This window comes from Hydra vulgaris, chromosome 01 (genome assembly GCF_038396675.1).
Source record: "Hydra vulgaris chromosome 01, alternate assembly HydraT2T_AEP".
Taxonomy (NCBI): Eukaryota; Metazoa; Cnidaria; class Hydrozoa; order Anthoathecata; family Hydridae; genus Hydra; species Hydra vulgaris.
This window is the reverse complement of record NC_088920.1, coordinates 35,809,614-35,816,368: the sequence shown is the minus strand read 5'-3', so window position 1 is coordinate 35,816,368 and position 6,755 is coordinate 35,809,614. Positions and strand designations below refer to the sequence as shown.

General features: G+C 28.6%; 1 long non-coding RNA gene across 1 annotated transcript; it reads right to left on the bottom strand.

Moving 5' to 3' along the window:
- Positions 1-1,441: 1,441 nt before the first annotated feature.
- LOC136075306 (uncharacterized) lies at positions 1,442-4,632 on the bottom strand. The gene is made up of 2 exons (XR_010635827.1): positions 1,945-4,632; positions 1,442-1,624 (listed from the first exon to the last, which is right to left on the bottom strand). It is a non-coding gene; the product is annotated as an uncharacterized LOC136075306 (long non-coding RNA).
- Between the last annotated feature and the right edge of the window lie 2,123 nt (positions 4,633-6,755).

Genomic DNA, 6,755 nt, shown 5'->3' with positions numbered 1-6,755 from the left:
AAAGTTAGAAGATACTAAAAATCTTGGTGTTATGCAGGCCGAAGCGATTTAATTAATTCAATCGACAAAAAACGGCGTGTAAATCGCAAAAGAAAAAATAATATTTTTAATATTCATTTTGGATGTATTGATTAATAGCATTTATTTTAAAATAAATTCATTTTGCAACACGTTTTTTACTTTTATAAAATTTCGTCATAATAGTTTAAGGTAAATCCCACATAGGTTAAAGGTGGAAAACATCACATGTAAAAGATCAAAAATGCTACACATTTTGAATACCAAATAAATAGATAAAGTAGCAAATACCAGATTAAGTTAAGCCTCTCTGAAAGCTTCGATGAAAAATTTTAAAATACTATTTAAGTGATTTTTAAATTAAAAGAATTTTAAAAATTATCATAGAAGCATTTGGACTTTCATTTGTCTAGTATTGGCTACTTTTATACCATTTGGATTAAAATATGTGGCATTTAAGATCTATAACATGTAGTATTTTCCACCTATATCCCATGTAGGATTTAACACATAAAACCCATGTGGGATTTACCATATGAAACCCACATGGGACAAAATAATAATCCCCATATGGGTTACATATGGTAAAAACCCACGCGTATCCCATATGGGATTTACTATATGGAATCCATGTGGGATTTACCATATGAAACCCACATGGGACAAAATAATAATCCCCACATGGGTTACATATGGAAAAAATCCACGCGTATCCCATGTGCGCTTTTTCACTGGGGTAAGCTTTCCTCATGAGCTTTTCAATTTCGCTATGGGCAGGATCCACCTCTTGGACACATGAATGACCTAGAAGGGAATATTTCATAGTGATTGAGTTGATGTTACCCAGTGAAAAAGCGCACATGGGATACGCGTGGATTTTTCCATATGTAACCCATGTGGGGATTATTATTTTGTCCCATGTGGGTTTCATATGGTAAATCCCACATGGATTCCATATGGTAAATCCCATATGGGATACGCGTGGGTTTTTACCATATGTAACCCATATGGGGATTATTATTTTGTCCCATGTGGGTTTCATATGGTAAATCCCACATGGGTTTTATGTGGTAAATCCTACATGGGATATAGGTGGAAAATACTACATGTTATAGATCTTAAATGCCACATATTTTAATCCAAATGGTATAAAAGTAATCAATACTAGACAAATGAAAGTCCGAATGCTTCAATGATAATTTTTAAAATTCTTTTAGTTTAAAAATTACTTAAATAGTAATTTAAAATTAATCATCAAAGCTTTCAGAGAGGCTTAACTTAATCTGGTATTTACTACTTTATCCCATTTGGTATTCAAAATGTGTAGCATTTTTGATCTTTTACATGTGATGTTTTCCACCTATAACCTATGTGGGATTTACCTTTAACTATTATGACGAAATTTTATAAAATTAAAAAAAGGTGTTGCAAAATGAATTTATTTGAAAATAAATGCTATTAATCAATACATCCAAAATGAATAATAAAAATATTATTTTTTCTTTTGCGATTTACACGCCGTTTTTTGTCGATTGAATTAATAAAATCGCTTCGGCTTGCATAATACCAAGGTTTTTAGTATCTTCTAACTTTCTTCAAACATTTTCTAAAAAACAAAATATTAATACAAATATATATAAATATAAATATATATATATATACATATGTATATATATATATATATATATATATATATATATATATATGTATACAGAGAGAGAGAGAGAGAGAGAGAGAGAGAGAGAGAGAGGAGAGAGAGAGAGGAGAGAGAGAGAGAGAGAGAGAGAGAGAGAGAGAGAGAGAGAGAGAAAGAGAGCAATTTTAATAAGGAACCTTATTAGTCGAGCAATTTTAATTAATAGCCAGGTTGAAGTCATTAATGACTACAATATTTCACAAATAATTATTTCCTAATTTATTACTTACAATGACTAACGTATTATGGGTAATTGAACACATATTATGCGTAATGAGCTTGAACCCATGAGGAGAATCCTGAAAAAAAGTGATCAATTAGGATAAGTAGTTAAACAAAAAAACAAAAACGTAAAAACGTACTTTTTCAATGATGTAGACGTTGGGTGCAATAGCCACTGGATGCAAAAGTATCTTTACTTTTTTCTCACACACACGGCCTTCTATAATAACAGGCCTTGACATCGCGCAAAATGCCGTAAAAACTGAAGGCCGATTAAACTTTCACTTTTACTTATATTGATATATTTTTATATTAGGTAGGGTGTAATGGTAGTCTATGTTTTCTAATAATAATCTCTAGTAAAGACGGAAATATAAAAAGAAAACCAAAAAATTGTTAAAAGATAATCATATTTTTCGTATTTCAAATTTCATTAAGAATATTTACGTAATATTAAATAGTATCAATAACAAGCAGAACCATAACAAAGTATATATCTATATATTAGAAAGATAACTGTATTTTTAATTTTTTTTTGCTAAAAATGGTAACAATAAAAATCACCAACAACAAAAAACACCAACAAAAGTTGATTCAAGCAAAAAAAAAGTTTTATCAATATATCTCAACAGGGTAAATATTTAAAAATCCAAACATATTGAGAGACATATAGGCTAATGAGAAAATAAAAAACATAACAAGCAAATAGCATAATAAATTACAAAACTTTCACGTAATTTATGATAGCTTTAGTATTTTGGGAGTGGTAATTAGTGAGTAATTCTTTAGCAGAATATTAGAATATACTCTGCGTTGTTTTTTTGTGATTTTAAATTTATATTTAGCAGCAATAAACTGAAACTGAGTAACACAAAATGTTCTGCATTAAGGGTCAGTAGCACCTTGAAAAAAAAAAAGCCAAATATTAACCATTAGAAAAGAGCATCAGAAGGAATTTCAAGTCCGCCTCTGTTTAGGCTATACAGATAACTTCCATTTTTATAATAATAATTGGTAGAATCATCATAAATTTTTATTTTGCTTTTTTGCACATAGCCAGCTATGTAAACTACAGCCACTAATGTAGATTTATTAACTGAGCTTTCAAGATCATGTATATTATCCAGAAGTTCTTTTTATCAATAACATATTTTTAACATATTTTTAACATATGTCACAAGTATGACCATCGATACCATCAACAGGAATGTCAAGTTGTAATATCAATTTAGTATGTTGAATATTATTTTTTTCAATTACAGATTTAGCGTTTATAAAGTAAGTACCTCCAGATCCCTGTTGAAGCTTAGAAAAAGCTTTTTCAAGTGGATCTGTTGAAAACCAACCTAATAAGACATACTTTGCTCCATTACTCAACAAAGTTTCTACGAGATTAATAAAGCCATAACATGAATGCGCTATTGCATTGCTAGTATCTAGCGTAAGCTGTTTTACACGCTTACCTGTAGGTTTCATAAAATTCAACAGTTCAGCAATATCTCGTAGCAGTTGAAACTGTTGATCACCAACTGAGTGGATTTCTCCGCATAATTCATTTCTAAACTGAATGCCAGCACCAGGTGCTTTGACATTAACAACATTCGAAAAAAAATTATTTTTTCAATAAATATAGCAGTACCTTCAAATGCTTTATTTTCAATCTCTGGATGCGTTCTTAATGCAGCTACTGTTTTTTCACAAAAAACAGACAAACAAAACTTTACAGATTGTCTCTTTATTGGTTTTGGATAAACTGATTTAGCTGTAAGTTTAGAGAATTTAAAAAGACTATTGCACTCAGTTTTATATATAGTTTCTAAATCACTCCACTTAGCCAAAGCCAGTTCTTTATTGTTCAAAAATTGAAGTTCGCCAGTCTTTTTTGTCAACCAATTGTTTCGTATAGATTTTAAGAGATGCACATAATCATACAATAAATATATACCTGATGTTGTTAACCATGGTTTACTATCAACTGTTTTAAACACTCCAAAAAATCTTTGATTTACACGGTTACCATCAGTAATTATTACCATTTTGTAAGTGTCTTACTATTTTCAATATTATTTATCGTATCAACAATTTGTTGACATTGTGCAAACTGAAATTCAGAGGAAAGATTTGCAACAGGTTGAGCTCTACATATAAATTCTGGACCTCCAAAAAGACATTTAATCATATATGATAAAATTGTTTTAGCTAACTTTTCAGGGTAGTTTACTGCTTGACCAAACAAAGCACCTCTTTGGTAAAGTAATGAAGCTTTGACATAGACCTCATCAATTAGTAGTATGGAAATTCTTTTCAATAGATTTAAATTCATAAAAATACCATTTATGAAACTTAGGTCCTCCATTGAGCTTATTTTTGAAGTCAATCGTGTTAAAGTCCTTATACTTGGCAACTTGTAGTCAATACACAAACAATCATATAAACTTCGTCGCATAGCAAAATACTCATATGCTCTACATATAATATCTGAAGTATATAAAACTTCACCAACATTGACTTTTCTCATAGCATTAAGGTGTTCGAATAGAATATTTGACTGAAGCGAACTTTCTTTATTTTTTAAAAATCTAACTGCTTCAAATAAAGCTGATTTTGTTTTTATTAACTTTAATTTGTTTACAGCTAAAGATGAAATACTACAAGTTGTGCTATTATGGTAGCTACAAATGAATAATCATTGAAAATTACTCAAATAAATAATGGAACACCAAGTTTGTACATTTTTGATTGTATGTGTAAACTTTTTTTATACTTTTTTTTAACTCATCTGGTAAAATGCTTCGAAAACCACTTGAAGTTACAGTTTTTCTAACTTTACTTGCTGGTGTGGCTTAACAACTAGGCGGAATATTTTTAAAAACAGATGGTGGGTTTAAAGGTCGTTGCTTCCCATATTTGCTTTCAAAAGGTGCTTCATTTGGCTAATGCAGTTGACATACTGCTGTATAGTCTGTAACAATAAAACCAGTTCTTGGGATAGCTTCACTACATCTTTTTCTCTCCTCTAGATTCTTCGGAAATTTATAAATTGATATTTTTGTTGTAGTTGAGTATTGATATTTTTGTTGTAGTTGTAATTGATATTGTAGTTGTAATTGTATAAATTGATAATTTTGTTGTAGTTGAGATAGTTCGACTTGCAAAAAGATACACTGCATTTTAAAGGCATTTTTAAGGCATTTTAATTATTAAAAAAACTTATTGTTAGTTTGACAATATTATTACCTTACAATGTTAACGCCTTGAACCTTACAACGTTATCGTCTTGAAGTTGCGCTACCTAATTTATAAACCAATCAAATTTTAAAGATTTATTAAAAAAGCGCGAACACAAACTTTCGTCTAATGTTAAAAGATGAAAATGTAAACACAGTATTAGGAATTGGCCTTCAGTTTAACAAACTTGTTGCGCGATGTCAAGGCCTGTTATTATAGAAGGCCGCAGTCACACATAATATTCTGAAACTAATAAACAAACATCTAAATTTCTATAAGTAAATTTATTCTTTGATCATTGCCTTTATATCCTATCTTATTTTCATATCATAATTTATTATGGTATTATTTATATAACATATCACAACAATATTATTAAATTTGTGATGTTCAAATATCATATGAACATTCTCTAACATGTTCATATGATATTTGAATATAGTTCTTGAGTATATTATCTGCAAACAATTGATTGATGCAAGTTCAAATATTGTCAAAAACCAAGCATGCATGCATGGGACACTGCAGTGTCGCACAAAGAAATGCAGGTTTGAAAGTCAAATTTCTTTTATTAAAAAAAAAATATTAAAATAGGGGGGAGATAGGGAGGTTTCTGTAACTTTTTTTAGGCTCCAAAACTTTTAACTTTAGATATAATAAGGTTCATAAAGCTTAAGGTACTTACGAAGTACAATGAGGAACAAAAACAGGATATTTGCAGAAACTTTTCAATTTTTAATCTGGAGTACCACAGTGTAATAGGGAATAAAGTCTCTGGGTCCAGTATTCAAAGTAATATGATCTAAAGTAGTATATAAATTAAATAAAATGCTTTAAAATGCATGCAGTTATACATATAACTCCTGATAGTTAACTATATGTATAACTAGTTATACATAAAATTTATTATATAAACTTTTTTTTTAAGGTTATGCTTGAACAAATTAGTACCAATTAATTCAATTTCAAGATTTAGTTCAAGTTCTTATTTGTTCATTGTTTTTTCACTATTTTATATTTATTTGTTCAAATTTGTTAACTAGTACTAATTCTTACTACAGTAAGAATATTTATCATTGTTGAACATGATTTTATTAGTAACTTAATATTACTTTCAACATATTTTGACAACATCCTTTACATTTTAAATGACGACAGCTTTACTTTTCTATTGATGTTAAATTTATTACGTTTCAATAACTCAGATTGAATTTTAACTGAATTATTGTAAGCTTTGTAAGGGTTTGTTGTATATCAAATGGTGTTGTAAATAAAGTAAAAATAATATATATATATATATATATATATATATATATATATATATATATATATATATATATATATATTTATATATATATTGAAACGTAATAAATTTAACATCAATAGAAAAGTAAAGCTGTCGTCATTTAAAATGTAAAGGATGTTGTCAAAATATGTTGAAAGTAATATTAAGTTACTAATAAAATCATGTTCAACAATGATAAATATTCTTACTGTAGTAAGAATTAGTACTAGTTAACAAATTTGAACAAATAAATATAAAATAGTGAAAAAACAATGAACAAATAAGAACTTGAACTTGAACTAAATC